Source organism: Palaemon carinicauda, chromosome 3 (assembly GCF_036898095.1).
Source record: "Palaemon carinicauda isolate YSFRI2023 chromosome 3, ASM3689809v2, whole genome shotgun sequence".
Lineage (NCBI taxonomy): Eukaryota > Metazoa > Arthropoda > Malacostraca > Decapoda > Palaemonidae > Palaemon > Palaemon carinicauda.
This window is the reverse complement of record NC_090727.1, coordinates 158482501-158501307: the sequence shown is the minus strand read 5'-3', so window position 1 is coordinate 158501307 and position 18807 is coordinate 158482501. Positions and strand designations below refer to the sequence as shown.

General features: G+C 34.6%; 1 protein-coding gene across 1 annotated transcript in view; it reads left to right on the top strand.

Moving 5' to 3' along the window:
- The first annotated feature begins 13342 nt into the window (after nt 1-13342).
- The window catches only part of LOC137638720 (hematopoietic prostaglandin D synthase-like), a 433150-nt gene continuing 427685 nt past the window's right edge, over nt 13343-18807 (top strand). Inside the window, exon 1 of the mRNA XM_068371046.1 lies at nt 13343-13457. The gene's annotated coding sequence lies outside the window, so the exon portion shown is untranslated. The remainder of the gene's footprint in view (nt 13458-18807) is intronic.

Here is an 18807-nt window from a genome sequence, read left to right as displayed (position 1 = left end):
GTATCTACGTGGTATGACTGAAATATGTTATTTGATACATTATACAAGGGATTATAAAGATGTTTCCTTTATTCAAAGAACGATAGGTGTTGAGAAAAAACACACATGTAGGCCTACATGTTGATGGTTTGGGTGAATAATATTCTAGAGAGAGAGAGAGAGAGAGAGAGAGAGAGAGAGAGAGAGTGAGAGAGCACTTTAAAAGAAATATGAATTCGTGTGTAGGTACTATGCATATTTAGTCCCAGTATAACATTCTCAGTTGCGCATATCTCACGACATCTTGTTACAGGCATTCGTTTCAAATTTACCGCGGTACTGGGAAAGGTTTTAACTGGTGAAGCCACTTCACAAATAACTAGAACGTTCTTTCTTCCTTTGTGCTCGGGAATGCAATACCGTTTTCTATTCGTTCGTAGCGAATGAAAACGATTGAAATGATACCATACGCATTCATAGAAAACGAGTATGATTATATTTTGCTTTGAAAAGTTATTCAAACTGGGGTGAAATATATTCACGAAGCATTTTGAAAAAAAAAAAGAAAAAAAATAGGCTTTGTAACCCGTGAACATAAGGATTACCCTAAACTCGGTTAAAAATTTAAATCAATGTAGTATCTTGTCTTTATAGCGCGCAGTCGTACTGTACCTAACTATCAAAATGATATAAGATATTAATTGATGCCTGATGCCAGGCGAGATCGATTTAGGATTATTCATCAACAAAGGATTGGTGACAACTTACCTATTCCCATGCTGAGTTACCACAAACCCCTTATTTTGGATAAAGATTTCTAACAAAAGCACATGCTATGGTTGGTATTCTATTTTATATTGTTTCACCAGTTTCTATATAATATAAAATTGATATACGTATATAATCTTAATGCCAATTTAAGTCACGTAAGCTTTTGTTATCGAAAGAATTATCACTCTACACTATGCAATTTATAAATAAAATTTAACATAATCATTTAGGAGCTCACTCGAATTCGCTACTCTGACGTTTGACTAATGTTAGAAAACAATTGGGTTTAGTACAAGGGTAGCCTACCGTTAAACGTGATATTAAATTAGACTTTAGTTGCAACATAAAGAAAGGCTGTATATTTATGATAATGAGACAATGTGTCATCTATTATATGAAACGGGCTTAGAAATACCTTGTCAATGTTATTAGGCCATCTTGTATCAGGGAAGTTTTTATCTCCTTACTTATCTAAATGGCTGCTTTTCTGGTCCTGTACGGCAAGGAACCCTACTTTCTACAGGACATCCGAAGTCATTTTATCGTATATTTTCCAAGGCATTCATCATTTCACACATATTCCTCGTTCATCGTCAAATACATATTAGCAAAGGACTTAGCAAGCAAGAAAGTCTTCAGTTTCCTCTTGAAAGCCTTACTATCTTCAGCCTTTCTGATGTCTAGTGGGAGCTTATTGTATAATCTTAAAACCATTCGTAACTTCTTGTGTCAACACGATTCGTTGGCTGCTCAATATGTAACAATTCTCTTAGATATTTTGGACGTGCGGTTCAGATAACAGGTGGGTTATTTATTGTACATATTTTAAAAAGCCTATTGTGTTTTGTAATTTCCTTTCCTGTATAGCATGACAAACAATACCCCGCAAACATTCTAATAGATTTCTTATTCCTGGCCTGGCTATTAATCTCTGGCACACTCTGTTCAATTAGTTAATTATGCATGTTGCATAAGATTTTTTTTATAATTCTGACCATCCTTTACATTCAGATCTTCCTGAACAGTTCCATCCTGTTCGTAATACTAGGCATGCAGTTAATTCTAATAGTCAGGCCTTCTCCATCATGAAGCTCAATACTACACTGTACTCTAGAAGTTTTATTCCAGCTGTGACCAAGATGTGGAATGATCTTCCTCATAGGGTAGTTGAATCAGTAGAATTTCAAAAGTTCAAACTTGCAGCAAATGTTTTTATGTTGAACAGGCAGACATAAGTCTTTTTATAGTTTATACATGAGATATCTGTGTTAATGTTATTAATGTTTTCAGGATATTTCATTTAAATTTTTCATTACTTCTTATATCGTTTATTTATTTCCTTATTTCCTTTCCTCACTGGGCTATTTTTTCCTGTTGGAGTCCTTGCGCTTATAGCATCTTGCTTCTCTAACTAGGGTTGTAACTTAGCAAGTAATAATAATAATAATAATAATAATAATAATAATAATAATAATAATAATAAAGTAAATAAGAACAAATATATAACAATACATTTGCATCAGTGGCATACATAAAAACTAAGTATTATAATTAGACACAAAGGGAGGAGTGTAAACTGTAAGTTTAGTGAAAATAAGGAAGAAGTTTTTGTGATTTTTGCCGGGAATATAGTAGAGGAAAGAAATGAATTAATTGAGTTACAACAATCTTATAAAACCGATTTAAAGACAATATTAGGGTAATTCTTTTTTCTTAGTAAAATAAATACAGAAAAGGAGAAATAAATTTCATACCTGATGAGGAGAAAAAGACGAAATGATATTAAATGAAAGATAAACTTAAATCTAAAATACATTATTAGAGTATTAGAGGCACCGTTGCAAAGTTGTACTTCGACTCGGAACCTGGACTCAAAATAACAGACACAAAACCAAAACAATAGTTAGACTTCACTGCACATAAAGGATTAAAGAATTTTATTAATTTTAGCGACCCCTCTTGGGGTATGAGAGTACATTACAAAATATAAAAAATTACAATTTGACTTACAATAATAGTGCAAGATGGCATTAAAAAAATGCAAAACTACTTCTATTCACATAATTATATATCCAATACTGTACAATTTGTATACCCATATATGCCATATAAAATGGGAACATAAGCCTTTATGGACTAGATAAAACTGAAAGAAGAATTTAAAAAGTCCAAACTGACCATGAGAGCAGGGTGTTATCCTATCTGACTTCAAGGTAAAATGGGATAAAAGTAAAGATTGAGAATCACATTATTACATTGTACATGGAGTAGGGCCATAAACTTGAAAATGTATGAATATAACGGTTAAGAAATATCTAAGAGCTTTTCAGCTTCATTGCTTTGAATATAGGATACCAGAATTGTGCATTTCGGATATGGGTACCCAGGTAGTTGTGGGCGCTAATGTTATCATGGATATTTTGAAGGATCCTGAGGTTAATTCATATTTTGATGAGAATAATATAAAACCTGTTCAGTTTCATCAGTTTTTTTTAAGGGAAATAGTGATTTTGAGTCTATGGTGTTAAGTTAAAGTTGACAAAGAAACTAATATATGATGCAATTTGAAATAATGTGTTAGAGATTAGAAACTTTGAATTTCTGATAGGTCAAACAACACTCTAAAAAATTAAGGGTATAAAAGGGGTAGAAAAAGGGTATTTCTAGTGGTTAAAATAGCATACCCTATCGGGGTATATAAGAACTATAATATACCCTTTACAATATACCCATATCAAGGGTATAACATATACTTAAGATACCCTTACTTAGGGGTGTATCGTAGGTAAAGAATACCCTTTTACAGGGTATTTTATACGACATAAATACCCGTGTATATAAATTATAATTTTATAATTAATATCTATTCCACCATTATATAGGTGTAGTTATAGCTTATAAGTATATAAAGTAATAAGGTCAATGATTTTAAAAGTTTGGTTTATCAATTTATTATTTCCATTACACTTGAAAATCAAAAGTATATATATAATATATAAATAGTGATGGCAGAAGCTGCAAAGCAAACCGTACGCAGAAATCTGTGAAAAGAAAATATTTGTTAGTGTGTGTGCCTAAATATATATATATTATATATATATATATATATATATATATATATATATATATATATATATATATATATATATAGAAAAGAAAGGAAAAAATATCATGCATAAATACCTAACTGTCTGCTACATCAAGTCAAACTGATTAAGAAATCCCAGGCGTCAGTGTTTGCTTACAGACTACTCGTAATCGTAATGTTATTAACATTTAGCTGAATACATTGTTTATGGTTTTTTTTCATCCCAGACAGCTTGACGCTCTCTCTCTCTCTCTCTCTCTCTCTCTCTCTCTCTCTCTCTCATAATTAAGTACTAATGTTAATTTCTTACTTATTTTCCCCGGTGTTAGTAATAATGATTTTTTAGACTATCACAGCCTGAATGCAAAACTAATGATAATGTCTGACAATTTTTATTCGTAACCACTGTTTATGCTTGCATAGATGGACAGTTAGTGTTCTTACCTTGGTTAACAGATGAAATGCAGTGTAGATATCATAATCCCGATGACGCTAATTGGAGCAATTTATCTTCACTGCAGAGCAGACCAGAGTCCAGACGCCACTGAAATTTCCCGCCAAATTCCCGGGGTCTCGAAGAATCTCGAGACGGCAACAATACAAATTGCCAAGTACCGCATTTTGTAGGAACTTGCTTCAAAACTATCCATAACTCAAAACCAATATGTTGTTAGTAACTTTTTTGGTGCATTACACTATCAGTGTAACAATATGGTGATTTAATACAGAGTAAAAGTTCATTTCATGACATGATCACACAAACTTACCAAGCCCATTTTAAGACAAAGTACAATAGAGGGTATATTATTCACAAAAAAATACCCTGCCTCCTGGTGTAGAAGGGTATTTTTGAGCCTTAGGGTGTTTTACATGTATATAAACCCCAGCTCAATCGTTATACCCTTTCTGTACCTTTAACTTTTTACAGTGAATACACATGGTCAACAGAAGACCAATCGCATTTAAGGAAGCCTTGCGGGAGACTGACTAGTTTGACTTGAGATCGACTTTGCCTGACTCACTAACTCCTGAGAGTTTATTACTGGGGTATGATTTAGTGTCTGTCAATGTTATTCCATCACCACAACAATCTCCTGACTTTAGGCTCTAGACCCTTTAAATATGCGGCCCCGAGATTGTATAATAAGCTCCCACGAAACATTCGAATGACTGAAGACATTAAGGCTTTCAAGAGGAAACTGAAGACTTTCATATTTTAAGAAAATCATACAACAGTGACGATTTAACAGTAAATGAACAATACGTGAGCTGAAACGATAAATACCCTGAATGAACAAGGTAAAACGAGAGCGGAGGTCCTGTAGAGAGTGGGGTTCTCCTGCTGTATGGGACCGGAAAAGCAGCTATCAAAGTAAGTTGGAAGTAGATAGCTTGAGTTAACTGACAGAGTTAGAGATAACTTTTTAAAACTTCGTAAAGTTCGACAGAATCTGATAGAGATATACCATCCAGAGTTTATTACTTCACTCTTATAGCAAGCAGTCAGTGTTAAAGATCGTCATAAACCTGTAAAGTACACTAGTATATCAAATAATGACATTGTACTGATTAAGGAACCCTTAAGTAAGGCCGGCCAATATCCTATGGCAATTGTTCGAGAAAAATTGACGAATGAATTAGAATTTATTGGAGCGGTCTAGTACAAGGGTAAAACTCGTAAGAGACTTAAGTCTAATTCAATTTTTCTTTAAAGGCCTAAGATGGTGCATGATGAGGTCTTGGATATAAGTAGCCGTTCTGAGTCTCCTAAGCGTAATCTACCTGTGAGAGAAGCTGGAAAAAAAGGAAATTGAAACCTTATCAAATCTTAAATGATGAAACCGGATATTAGCTGTATCGTTTGGTGTATTTTATGGTGACTGTTTTTTTGCTTATATTTAAGTTTACATTCAATCACATTCAGGTTTAAGGTATATATGATTTGGGGAGATAAGGTAAAATATATCTTATCTGTTTCTTATTTTTTCTTACCTAAAGAGATCTCTGAAATTTGTTTAATAATTATAAGTAGTCCTTAATGATAACGTAAGTTGTGTGGTAACAATTATATATTTTACTTTCCGATATTATGGTCGTTTAAACAACTGTTGACCCACTCAAGACTTTCAAGTAAAATTACGACTTGATTTGTTAACCTTCGGCAACTGTTTCCCACCCGCCAACAGCTCATCACTCTCCTTACCACAGCTTGTGCTTGATAATGAAAACTATTTTTGAAACTTTTAGTGATAATTATGAGGGATTTTAGTCTCTGCTAATGTGGAAAAATAAGAAGTGTACATTGCTGAACCACGGAGCAGCAGCGGGTGGCAATGTTCTCAACCTACTGTAAGTTATGGCCGTCTGTCATTCCCGGTACTCTACAACTCAGATCGGCAAGAGTAGTCATTACAGATAGGGTCTGTTCAACTCAGGTGGGGGCGGAGCTAATGCCGTGACGTCATTGGAGGTGCTTAGCCGATTTTATCCATTGAATTATTAGACAAACATCATGCATGTAAAATATTTTCAAAAAATGCATCTAACATGCCATGCAATGGATTAAATATATAAAAACTAAGGACACCTAAGTTAATTCAGTGGAGAAAATCGGGCAAACACCTCTAATGACGTCATGGCATTAGCTCCGCCCCCACCGCCTGAGTTGAACAGACTCTATCTGTATTGACTCTGGTCTGGGCAAGAGGACCTAACTTAAGCTTGTCGCACACTGAGCCGGAACGGAACCGCCCCTTAAGCCACCGAAGCCTCAGAACAGAACGGAAACGACGTCCAGCGCGCACACTGAGCCAGAAGCCACAGAACGGAACCAACGCAGAATTTTAAATAAACGAAGGAAGTTTTCCTTAATCATAACTGAGTTTTTATTTAATTGATGTTACAATGATTAGATATTCTGTATATCAATCTTTTATCGAATCCATAAGCCAGATGTTTATATGTTTTCAAAAAAGAAATAATAATAATAATAATAACAATAATAATAATAATGATAATAATAATAATAAACAATAACAATAAATAATAATCACTCCTAAAATCTTTGTATCAAATCATATGTTTACATCATTGTTATTAAAATACATTCGTCAAATTTCTGACATCAGAAAAATATTGGTTGCTATCACACTAACCACCGAATTCCTCAGCAACCCTCTCCAAAACAACCGCTGCAGTCGTTCTGCGCATGCGTAGCCTATCAGACGCCACCGACGCTTCAGAAAAAATATCTTTCAAAGAATACTGTGTCGGTTCCGTTATGTTCTGGCGCGTCAGTTCCGTTCTGTTCTGGCCCAATGTGCGCAGCCAAGTAAGAATGCATGCTTTCGATTTCTATCGGACGTTTCGGTTCTGATCGGGCGGTTCCGTTCGGGCTCAGTGTGCGGCAAGCTTTACACGGCGAATTCTTCGGGCACAAAGACGTCTGGTTACTTTGAGGTTGGTGTCAATGTTTTGTTGACACATCAATTTTTGCGAAGCTACTTAACGAACAGGAAGACTATTGTAGAAGTTTCTGGGAACCGATCCAGTGAGAGAATTCTTATGAAAGGTGTACCCCAGGGTAGTGTTTTGGGCCCTATCTTGTTCAACATATATACTATCGAGCTATCACACACCTTGAAAAAACAAAAAGAGGGCTTTAAACTATATGCAGATGATACTCAGTTCTACCTTTCAATTTCAACAATACAAGATACAAAGAAGAAAATTGAGATAATGACTGAAATAAAAACATGGATACAGAGGAAAAAGCTTAAATTAAATTATGTTAAAACAGAATGTATGCTTTTTGGCACAAAGGTGGCTTTGAAGAACTACCAGCTATTTCAAAGTATAAAAATTGGTGACGCTGATGTTAGGATTGTGCCTGTTGTGAAAAATTTGGGTGTATTGATAGATTGTAATTTGTCAATGAGGGATCAAATAGTGAACACAGTGAAAGTGTGTAACTATCACCTGAGAAACATAGCATTTATTAGAAAATATTTAACAGAGGGCAGTACAAAAATTTTAGCGATGAGTCACGTAATATCAAGGCTTGATTATTGCAATTCTTTGTACTATAAATTGCCCAATACACAAACTAAGAAAGCTTCAAAATGTGCAAAACCGGGCGGCTAGACTAATAAAAGGCATTAAACCTCGGGAGAGAATAACTCCTGCACTGATCGATCTACATTGGTTACCTGTTAAGGCTAGAATTGAATTCAAAATTTGTTTGTTGACTCACAAAGCACTTACAAGTGATAAGCCTAAATATCTTCGTGATTGCTTGGTCCCCTACCCTCAAGCTACTAGCGCTGCTGTAAGAGTTAGACATGCTGATGATCCATATAGACTGTACTATTCGAAATTAGTGTGGATCATGCAATAGGAGGAAGAACGTTTTGTTATGCTGCACCGAGACTCTTCAACGACCTTCCACTTGATGTCAAGAATAGCAAAAATGTGGCAGCTTTCAAGAAAAACCTGAAGACTTATCTCTTTGGAAAGTGTTATGATAGTGATTTGAAAACTATTAAGCCTGAATACAAATGCTAGCGAATAACTGAAAAGATACAGAGCAAAATATTAACTGGAAAGAAATTATTTCCACACACCAAGGCCCGCCTGAACAGACTCTTAGTGTCTGATGGAGGGCAAGAAATAAACCCCTAAAAGTAAAAGTAATTGAGATATTAAAGTAATTTTTCTCGACGTCCATATCACTAGTCCCGTAAACTTAAATCTCGTAACTTATATAGTTTTACTACCGTTGTTGTATTTTTTAGAGATCTTTTTATGCATTATCCGAGTTTACATTCATGACGGCATATTCTTAGCAAGGTTTAAACCATTTGTATTAAGCCTACCTGACACTTGCGCGCATTTTTGCCACGCACTGGTGTTTTTCCCGTACTGTTCACGACCAGTTCACTCCAGTTCGCGCATCGTTCACGCCATGGCACGAATTGGCATGCGTAGTTCACGAGAAGTTCACATGTTCACGCGAGTTCGCGCATCATTCCGCATCGTTTCCGCATCGTTCGTTCACGCCAGTTCACGAATTAGCCACTCCATATAAATACGGGGCTTCTCCAACCCGAGGACATTCTTGGATTGGCTTCGGAAGAGACAACAATGCTTTCTGTCAGAGACACCATTGCATTGAGGAGAAGAAACGTATCTTTTTCGTTTGTATTTTTTGTTGCCCTTTATTTTTGTTTCAATAAGAAAGCATTTGATTTACATATAAATAGCAGACATAAAATATGTATAAGTATTAAGAAAGAATTTTATTTTAACATTAAAAGCAGCAAACATGAAAAGTTTTTAGGCTGTTGATTTTAAGGTAATAGAGAAAAAAGTGTGTTGAAATAAGAAATCATTTTATTTTTACATTAAAACAGCAAACAGAAAAAATTTGTTTTGCTCTTCATTTTAAGGTAATAAAGAAGAATAAGTATGTTGATGAAATAAAACATCATTTTATTTTTACATTCAAACAGCAAACTTTAAAAATTTCTTGGGTTTATTTTTCAGTTCATTTTTATTTAAAACAAAAGTTTTGGGTCTTGATTGGTAATAGAGGAAAATAAGTGTGCATGAAATAAGACATAATTTTATTTTTACATTCAAACAGCAAATATAAACAATTATTAGGTTTATATTTTTCTTTCCTTTTCATTAATTTTTTCGTTTCCTTTTTGTTTCTCTTCATTATAAAGTTATAGAAATAGTTTGAAATAAGATATCATTTTTTTTCACATTAAAACAGCAAATATGAAAATTTATTAGGTTTATTTTCCTTTCCTTTTCATTAATTTTTTCGTTTCCTTTTTGTTTCTCTTCATTATAAAGTTATAGAAATAGTTTGAAATAAGATATCATTTTTTTTTTCACATTAAAACAGCAAATATAAAAATTTATTAGGTTTATTTTTCTTTCCTTTTCATTAATTTTTTCGTTTCCTTTTGTTTCTCTTCATTATAAAGTTATAGAAATAGTTTGAAATAAGATATCATTTTTTTTTCACATTAAAACAGCAAATATAAAAATTTATTAGGTTTATTTTTCTTTCCTTTCCATTAATTTTTTCGTTTCCTTTTTGTTTCTCTTCATTATAAAGTTATAGAAATAGTTTGAAATAAGATATAATTTTTTTTCACATTAAAACAGCAAATATAAAAATTTATTAGGTTTATTTTTCTTTCCTTTTCATTAATTTTTTCGTTTCCTTTTTGTTTCTCTTCATTATAAAGTTCACGCCACTTCCCGCATCGTTCACTCCAGTTCACGCCAGTTCCCGCACTGTTCACTCCAGTTGGCGCATCGTTTACGACTATTTCACGACTATTTTGTGCGTGCCAATGCGTGCCACAAACTTTAAACATTTCAAAGTTCTGGGCACGCATGGCCCGCATTGGTACGCTCTGGCACGCGAGTTCCAGCACTGTTCACGACATTTTCACGACTCGTTCACGCGAGTTAGCGCATCAATGCGTGCCAGTGCGTGCCACGAATGCGTGCAAGTGTCAGGTACCCTTTAGTTTATCTGAAGTTCGGTTTGAAAGAGTTATGTGGTATGATTTTGTATTTGTATTGTTGCATCGATTATACGGATCTCGTTATATTTATGGTAGTTGTATTTTTGATAGGTTGTGAGAAATTCAAGAGGAGACATGGGCCCAGTGCCATGGACACCGCATCTGGGTGGCATCAGTATTTAATTAGTGACATTACTGAGACATTTTAATATAATAATAAATGTTTAAATATTTGCTACTTTATTCATTGTCTCCTGGAGGTTTTTTTTATTGCCCCTGTTTTGAATATTATTATAATTTTCATAAAATATGCATTTGATCTTGAGACTTTTACGCTGCATGCGCGTTATGTATGTATTTGAATATGCATAAATAAAAATATACGCATGGTACATTTGAAATATCATATTGTTTGTGTTAGCTTACTAATTCATGTTTATGCACATGTCCGTAACATTTGTATATTTATTCCAGCATGTGTTAATTTAGTATCATTATACGTCTGGAAACATGCAAGAACCCATTCGCTGATTTAAAAGTTTGAAGGCTGCACATGAATAGCAGAGGCAAGGGACAGTGACATTGCCTTATCAAGCAGGACCATGCCCTAGAGACTGATCAGCGCCCAAGCCACCTCTTCACCCAAGCCAGGACCCTGTATGACCAGGCAGTGAGCGGGACTCGAACCCCACCTGGCGTTCACCAGTCAAGGACGTTACCACATCGGCCACCACTACCCTATAAGAAGCAGTTAATTATTGGTCAGCACCGAATGAATTACAATTTGTTTGTCTGGTCAGGAAATGAATCCTCTTTTTGATGCACGCAATTGTTTCGTTTTTCCTGTTGTGATTAATTGTCTAAATAACCAAAAATAAACTCTTGCTAATTTCAAGACGCAGCTACAGCCGTAACTAACGTCATAGGCTTACAGGAAACTATAAATGCTCCAAACTCCTGTCTAATATATAAAAACTATCACTTGACCATTCAAAACTATACTAAACCATATTGCACTTCAAAATTACGCAGAAATTACGCTTATATTAAGGAAAAAACATCAAAATCTAATTAAATTTTCTTGAAAACACCTCTTCCTTAATCTCTGATAAATACAAAATAGCATCCTGCTTTTCCAACTAGGGTTGTAGCTTAGCAAGTAATAATAATAATAATAATAATAATAATAATAATAATAATAATAACCTGGGAAATAAATTTCGTATGGTTCTCGCAAGGAGAAAATTTAGTCTTTCTCTGTTTATGTATCTCATCGGAGACAAAATATATTCAAAAGCCGGTTCGATATTTCTGGATAAGAATTTGCTGTTTCTGAACTTCGTCGTAAAGATAATTATTACTAGACTTGTGCGTTCGTTCGTGTGTATCGGTGGTGTCTTGAACGATTGGTTGGAAGGGGAGTAGGGTGGGGGTGGGGGGTGGGGGTTATTTGGTATGCAACTAGAATGTGAGTCTTATAACTGTACCTCTAAGGACAAGTTGAACTCTGCCAGTTTTTCCTATACCTGTACTACATAAGTGTACAAAAAACTAACCACTGAGAAAAGTTGGTAAAGTATATTGAATAAAATTAACGGAATGGTATGAACAGGCGTTACTAAACATAAAAAAAATGGTATAATAGGACTTTATCTCCATAGAGCTTAGGAGAAAATAGGTTTAATATACATCATGCATCATTGGTTGATCATAGAAAGTAACAAGGGGGTATGCCCTCATCTTCTTCTACCTTGTTTTTACAAACTTTTGCACCCGCACAGTACGTTACTCGTCGTGTATCTTACCTTGACTAAGGCCGTTTCACTTGAAGCTAACATCAACAATAAGCCTCTCTTATCAGATGGTAATATAATTTGTTCTCTTGAGATGATGATTTTAAAGAAGTACGGTGTCTTTATCCTTGTTGAGTTCTATTTTCCCTCCAAGTTTGAGTCAGAAGTTGTATAGAGATCCTAGGCCTACTTTATAGAATATTTTAGCATTTTGTATGTAATAGCATATGAATGGTTCTGCAGAATGTAAGACGTCGTACATTTTATGAAATGATCGTAGGTTTACACAAACATCCAGCAGTATTGTGATCTGATGAAAATATACAACTAGGCGTTGCAGTTTGACGGTTATGATAAATTTTCGTCAGACCACTTAGAAGCTAGAAACCCGATCCTTGTTTTCGGCTATATCCATTTTTCTTTCAAATGAGTCTTATTATATTTTATTATATTTTTCATGTGACTTTTTATATAATGAAAATGACACTTTAAAATTCCTGCGTTCTAAAATTTTCAACTATTAAAGACCTACTTAGTTTCATTCACAAATATGAGTATTCATAAAGAATTGTTTTTACCGACATTTAGGTGTTTCAAATAATTTTTTAATATATCCTATTTCAATAAAGAATGAATTAATAATAGAAATTAATTTCGTGACATAACCAGTGACGAATAAAACGTTAAAACCAAACAAATGCATGAGGGCACACTCGGGCAGACTATCCTGTTGCTTCTCTTCCTCTTGATTTTTTCATATATATATATATATATATATATATATATATATATATATATATATATATATATATATATATATATATATATATATATATATATATATATATATATATATATATATATATGTGTGTGTGTGTGTGTGTGTGTGTGTGTGTGTTACTGTTCTTTAAAATATGTTATTTTCATTGTTCAGTGCTTCCCTTATAGTTCATTCATTTTCTTGTTTCCTTGCCTCACTGGGCTATTTTTCCCTGTTGGATCCCTTGGGCTTACAACTTCCTTCTTTTACAAGTAGGGTTGTAGCTTAGCTTGTAATAATAATAATAATAATAATAATAATAATAATCCAAGGTGTGGGTCTCCTGTACGATACGTTTTCCCTGGTTGGCAACAATCCGAGCAGTTGTCCCTCAGTACCTTCACGAGTTCCCAACATACGTTTCCCGACTGTCTGCAAGTGTTATATAGTGATTATTTTCTCGTTGGTTTTAATTAGCAAGATATATAAAAACGTCGATTTCCCATGAGAGTATCAAGGTAAGGAAATATAAAGTGAATGTATATATACATATTTTTGCCAGTGATGTTGTTACTGTGTTTAGAATGATTTATTGTTAATTTGTTCTCATAATCTGTTTCCTTATTTCCTTTCCTTACTGGGCTATTTTTTCCTGTTGGAGCCCTTGGGCTTATAGCACCTTGGTTTTCCAACTAAGGTTGTAGCTTGGATAATGATAATAATAATTATAGTGGAATTAGTTTTTTTTTCTGTTTCCAAATGTATTTTTGTTCAAATTGTTAGACAGATTTCATTAGACCTATTGTGTCATTAGAGGTAATTTTGGTTAATTGATTCGTCATATAACGACTTTGCTGTTATTTGTATCTTATATTTTATTCCTTTGTTTTTAACGGATGCTTAGTATCAAGTTTCCAAAGTGGTTATGTAAGTTGTTGCATAGCCTAAGCCCAAGTACTCTTCATTTATTTATTTTAATGTTACTTTAATTAGATTATTCTATTTTCCTGTTTTCCTTTCCTTACTGGGCTATTTTCCCTGTTGGGACCTCGGGGCTTATAGCATCCTGCTTTTCCAACTAGGGTTGCAGCTTAGCTAGTAGTAATAATAATAACAAGATGAATCACGTCTGGCGATGTTTGATAGCTAAAGTTTCTGCTATTTTAAACATAGCTTTTATTAGAGTTAAACCCTACTATTGATTAAAGGAAAATATTGCAAGAATAATGTAAAGAAACAAGATAAACAAATAGCATTGACACATGGCTCGTACAGGGGATGTGGTTCATTTTAATCAGTGAATGACTTTGTTAAATGTTTGAATTGTGAATGATATTGCAATCTGTTGTAACTGGTGAAGTTAGATTGGGGTAGCTTAGGATAGTATTAAGCTGTTTTAAATAACTTTTGCTAAATATTACAGGCTGTAATATTTAATTGTAAGTAAATTTTTTTTGCTTATACTCGTATGTATGAAAGTTTTGAATCCTAGCGACTAGGGTTGTAGCTTAGCAAGTAATGTGGTGGCGTAGGTGGTAACGTCCCTGACTGGTGAACGCCAGACTGGGGGTTGAGTCCTACTCAATCTCGTTAGTTCGTTTGGTCACTGCAACCTCACCATCCTTGTGAGCTAAAGATGGGGATTTTGGGGGGAGCCCCTAGGTCTATCTGTTGAGTCATCAGCAGCCATTGCCTGGCCTTCCTTAGTTCTAGCTTGAGTGGAGAGGGGCCTTGGGCGCTGATCATATATATATATATGTATGTGGTCTGTAGGGCATTGTCCTGCTTGATAGGGCATTGTCACTGTCCCTTGCCTCTGCTATTCATGAGCAGCCTATAAACTTTTAAATGATCGTTCATATCATATTATATGCTGTCTTAGGTATGTTGATTTGTGGATACACTTAATAACAGTTCTTCCTCCATGCAAAACATACTATTTTCTAGACATTTGTTCTGGAATTGTGGTTTTATAGTTTCTTCTCATGGCCTCATCAAGGCCTGACATATGATTAGCTGCTAATGAGTAATTGCCAATGAAATAAATTAATATTCATTGTAAAGTTACAAAACGACATTCCGGTTGAAGAAATTTTACTGCACATTGTCATTTTGTAAGCAGATTTAATTTGACATTAATCAACTACAGGTTATCAAATTCACATGTAGCCTAGTTTTCATATATCACACGAACAATTGTTCCATCCTTCCTCTAGACTCGCCTAAGAAACCCTCATGTAGGATATGGTTTCTAATTTTAAGTTTAGTTTACTTTCTAAAAATATATACATTTTTTAATTATCATCTATTATTTTACCTATTGCCATACCGTCGTTCATTGTGCCTTTGACAGTTGCTAGTCCATATGGTCTAGATTTCCAAATTCTTAGGAATATCCAACCTGTTCTGATTACCACCTGCATGTGTGCCATTGTGGCTTACTTGTGGGCGTGGCATAGTATGAATGAGCTATTTTAAGGGATTGGTTACTACCTTTAAACGCCTTGGGGTTAAGGGATTGTGAGGGAGTTGTGTATTCGTCGTGTGTGTGTGTGTGTGTGTGTGTGTGTTTAGTATCAGCTGTATTGAAGGGAATAATGAATCTTCTTGTAGTCATTGCGTAATTAAGATTTGGTAAATTTGACGGCTCCTCGCTATGAAGGCCAGGGCTTCGAGTTGAGCTTTTCTTAGGCCTAGGCCGCTTTTGCTTATTGAGGTGATAAATCTCATTTTAATAATAATCTTGCTATGAAGGTCATTGTTCTCAAAATCAAGTTTGATAGTTGCATCTTTCAAATTGAAACACGCCATCCAGAATTTTAAATTCAGTAACAATAATACATTTACTGGAATCTTACAGTGACATGTCTTGTTTTTTCTGCAGTCGGAAACTGTGCTATTACTTTACATCAAATTACCCAGGATTTTTGTTTTTAAAGATAATTGCTATAAATTAAATACTTTGCTACACAGCATTTATTAGCAACACAATAGTTTATACCTCTGTCGATATATTGCTGTCAGGCGAACATCGTTTCAACTTCAATTATTACAGAATTAGCATCATTGAACGATATATCACCTGCAGAATAGCGTTCAATTTTGGGTCACCATACGAACACTGTGTTCAGAGGTACGTGGGGCATTTTTTTTTTTATTAGATCTATGAGAGTACTAGGAAATTCGTTCACGTGAAACCGGTTTTGAGAAGTGTCCCTCAGCATTTAGGGTTGCGGGATGACGGTGGGAGGGATTGTGGCTGACATTCTCGTGTGACGTAACCATTAGACATTTTGGTCGTTCTTTGGATTGCTCGTTATACTTTCATCACGAACATGGGAGGGAATATTATTATTATTTTACAGGTTGGAATGCGAATTGCTAAATATTAGTTTCACTTTTCAAATGGTTATGAATGTTTAGGGAATAGCTTCAAATTTTAGGCGCTGGGGTGGGTTTTATAAATCTCTATTTTGAAATAAATTGATAATATAGCGTCTCTCTCTCTCTCTCTCTCTCTCTCTCTCTCTCTCTCTCTCTCTCTCTCTCTCTCTCTCTCTCTGTCCTTTACTTTAAGGGCTGATTTTCTAGTCTTATACTTCAGGGAACTTTACTTTATATAGGGTCTTCACTTTCAGTTTATTGTATACATTACTAGGTATTTTGCATTTCACACCACATTTGTGTTTGTCAAATCCTCACTATCGAAGCACTTGGAAAACAAGAGTCTTCAGGTTTTCTTGAAAGCCTTGATATCTTTATTCTTATTAATGTCTAGTTGGAGCTTATTGTATGGTCTTTGGGCCCCTGAGGAACTTTGTATCAGTAATTTTAAACCATTTGTAACTATTCTCATGTTAACACGATTTGTTGGCTGGTCGATATGCAGCAATTCTCATAGATATTTTGATAACTTGATAAGTTATTGTACATATTTTAAACTCCATTCCTGTTGTAATAGTGTAATTCAATTATTGTAAGAGTGATCCTTTCTCAAGTGGGACATCTCTTATCATTATTGCTCCTGTTTATTGTTTAATAATTTTTGGTAGATGGAGTTGCAGTAGTCAATCGTGGTAATCAAGTTTATTTAAAGTTTAACGGAATGTTCCTCTAGGCGCTTCTTTATAAAAACAATGTTTCTGTGATATCTAGCAGTTTTTGCTGCAGATGTTCATTTGGGCATTGAGAGACAAGTTACAGTCAAGAGTTACACCTAGATCACGAACTTTGTTAGATATCGGGACCTGGTTATTATTTATGTTTATTTGAACGCTGCCCAAGTTTCTTTGGCGTTTTTTCTTTCCAATTCTAAGTACAAAAAACCTGAATTCGACAGGTATATGTACAGGAAAATTATTATTGATTTTTATCTTTCTTCGTGGCTGAGTGGTAAGGTCAATGTCATACAAGTATCCTGGACCAGGGTTCGAAACCCAGCTGGTCAGATACTATAGTCTTCGAGTGATTTTGCCTGGGACTCTGATCCCGAGATTATTAAGCTAATGCAGTCTCTAATGTATTAATATATATGGCTTATTTGAAATATGTAAAACATGTTTAAATGTGCAAAATTCATCATTAATTGAATGCCAGGTTACAAATCTACCAATTAGCTACGATGGTGAAGATGGGTTCATTTCAATTCTAAGTACAAAAAACCTGAATTCGACAGGTATATGTACATGAGAATTGTCATTGACTTTTATTTTTCTTCGTGGCTGAGTGGTAAGGTCAATGTCATACAAGTATCCTGGACCAAGGTTCGAAACCCAGCCTGTCAGATGCTATAGTCTTTGAGTGATTTCGCCTGGGGCTCTGATCCTGAGGTCGTTAAGAGAATCCAGACTCTAATGTATTAATGTATATGGCTTCTTTGAAATATGAAAAACACGTTTAAATGTGCAAAATTTATCATATATATTTATAAATATATGTATATATATAATGTATATGTGTGTATATGTATATATGTCTGTGCATATATAAGTATATGCGTATGTGTATATTTATGTATGTATGTGTATATATATGTATATTTATTCTTATGAAGTTGGTCTAGTATAGAGTAAATATAGTAGTTTATCAATTATTTTATTTATATTTTGTTTTCATTTATGCTTTGAAGAGATGATACCCAGCCCGTAAAATGAGCCCCTCTCATGCAGATATAAGTATTTTATGTGAATTACGTAAGACTTTCGTTTTGAATTTCATTGTATTCTTTATTCAAGTCTTACGCAGTCTATTTGAAAGTGTTGTAGGATTCGTGCGAGATATGAACAAGGGCTTCGATAACGTTCTTTTATATTTTATGATGTATTGCATCATGTTTGAGAGAGAATGTTCAGTGACATGTGCTTTGAAAGATTCTCTACCATGTGCTTCAGAAACGTTGCGAAAGCCTGGCGAGAGGATGTTATCTTTTTCTTATTTTGGGGACAAAGGTTGGGCGGAGCTAGCTGACTGAGAGAGCGGTCTGGTGTAGCATACATAGTGGTTGGGAGAGTAGTATTTGGCAACTTTGACGCTTGGCACAGCCCCAAGCTTCCAGACCTCGATCCTGGAACATTCTGGAAGCAGTTGGATTTCATAAATAGGGTGACCCAAGGTAGGGTTAGAGATAGAGATAGAACTGCAGCCTGAAGATAGCCTCCTTATCCTCTCCCCCTCTCTTGATCACAACCCAGTGTATCATTTAAAGTGTTCAGTATGTTTTAGTGTGTCCTCTCCCAAGTGACTCTGTGCCCCAAAGCACCCAAAGCAAATTGTATGTCGAAGAAATACGCAATATTAAAAGGTGATTTTGAATTCATTGTATTAGGGCGAGTGTTGGCATTGTATAATGTTTTTTTGTAAACGACCCTG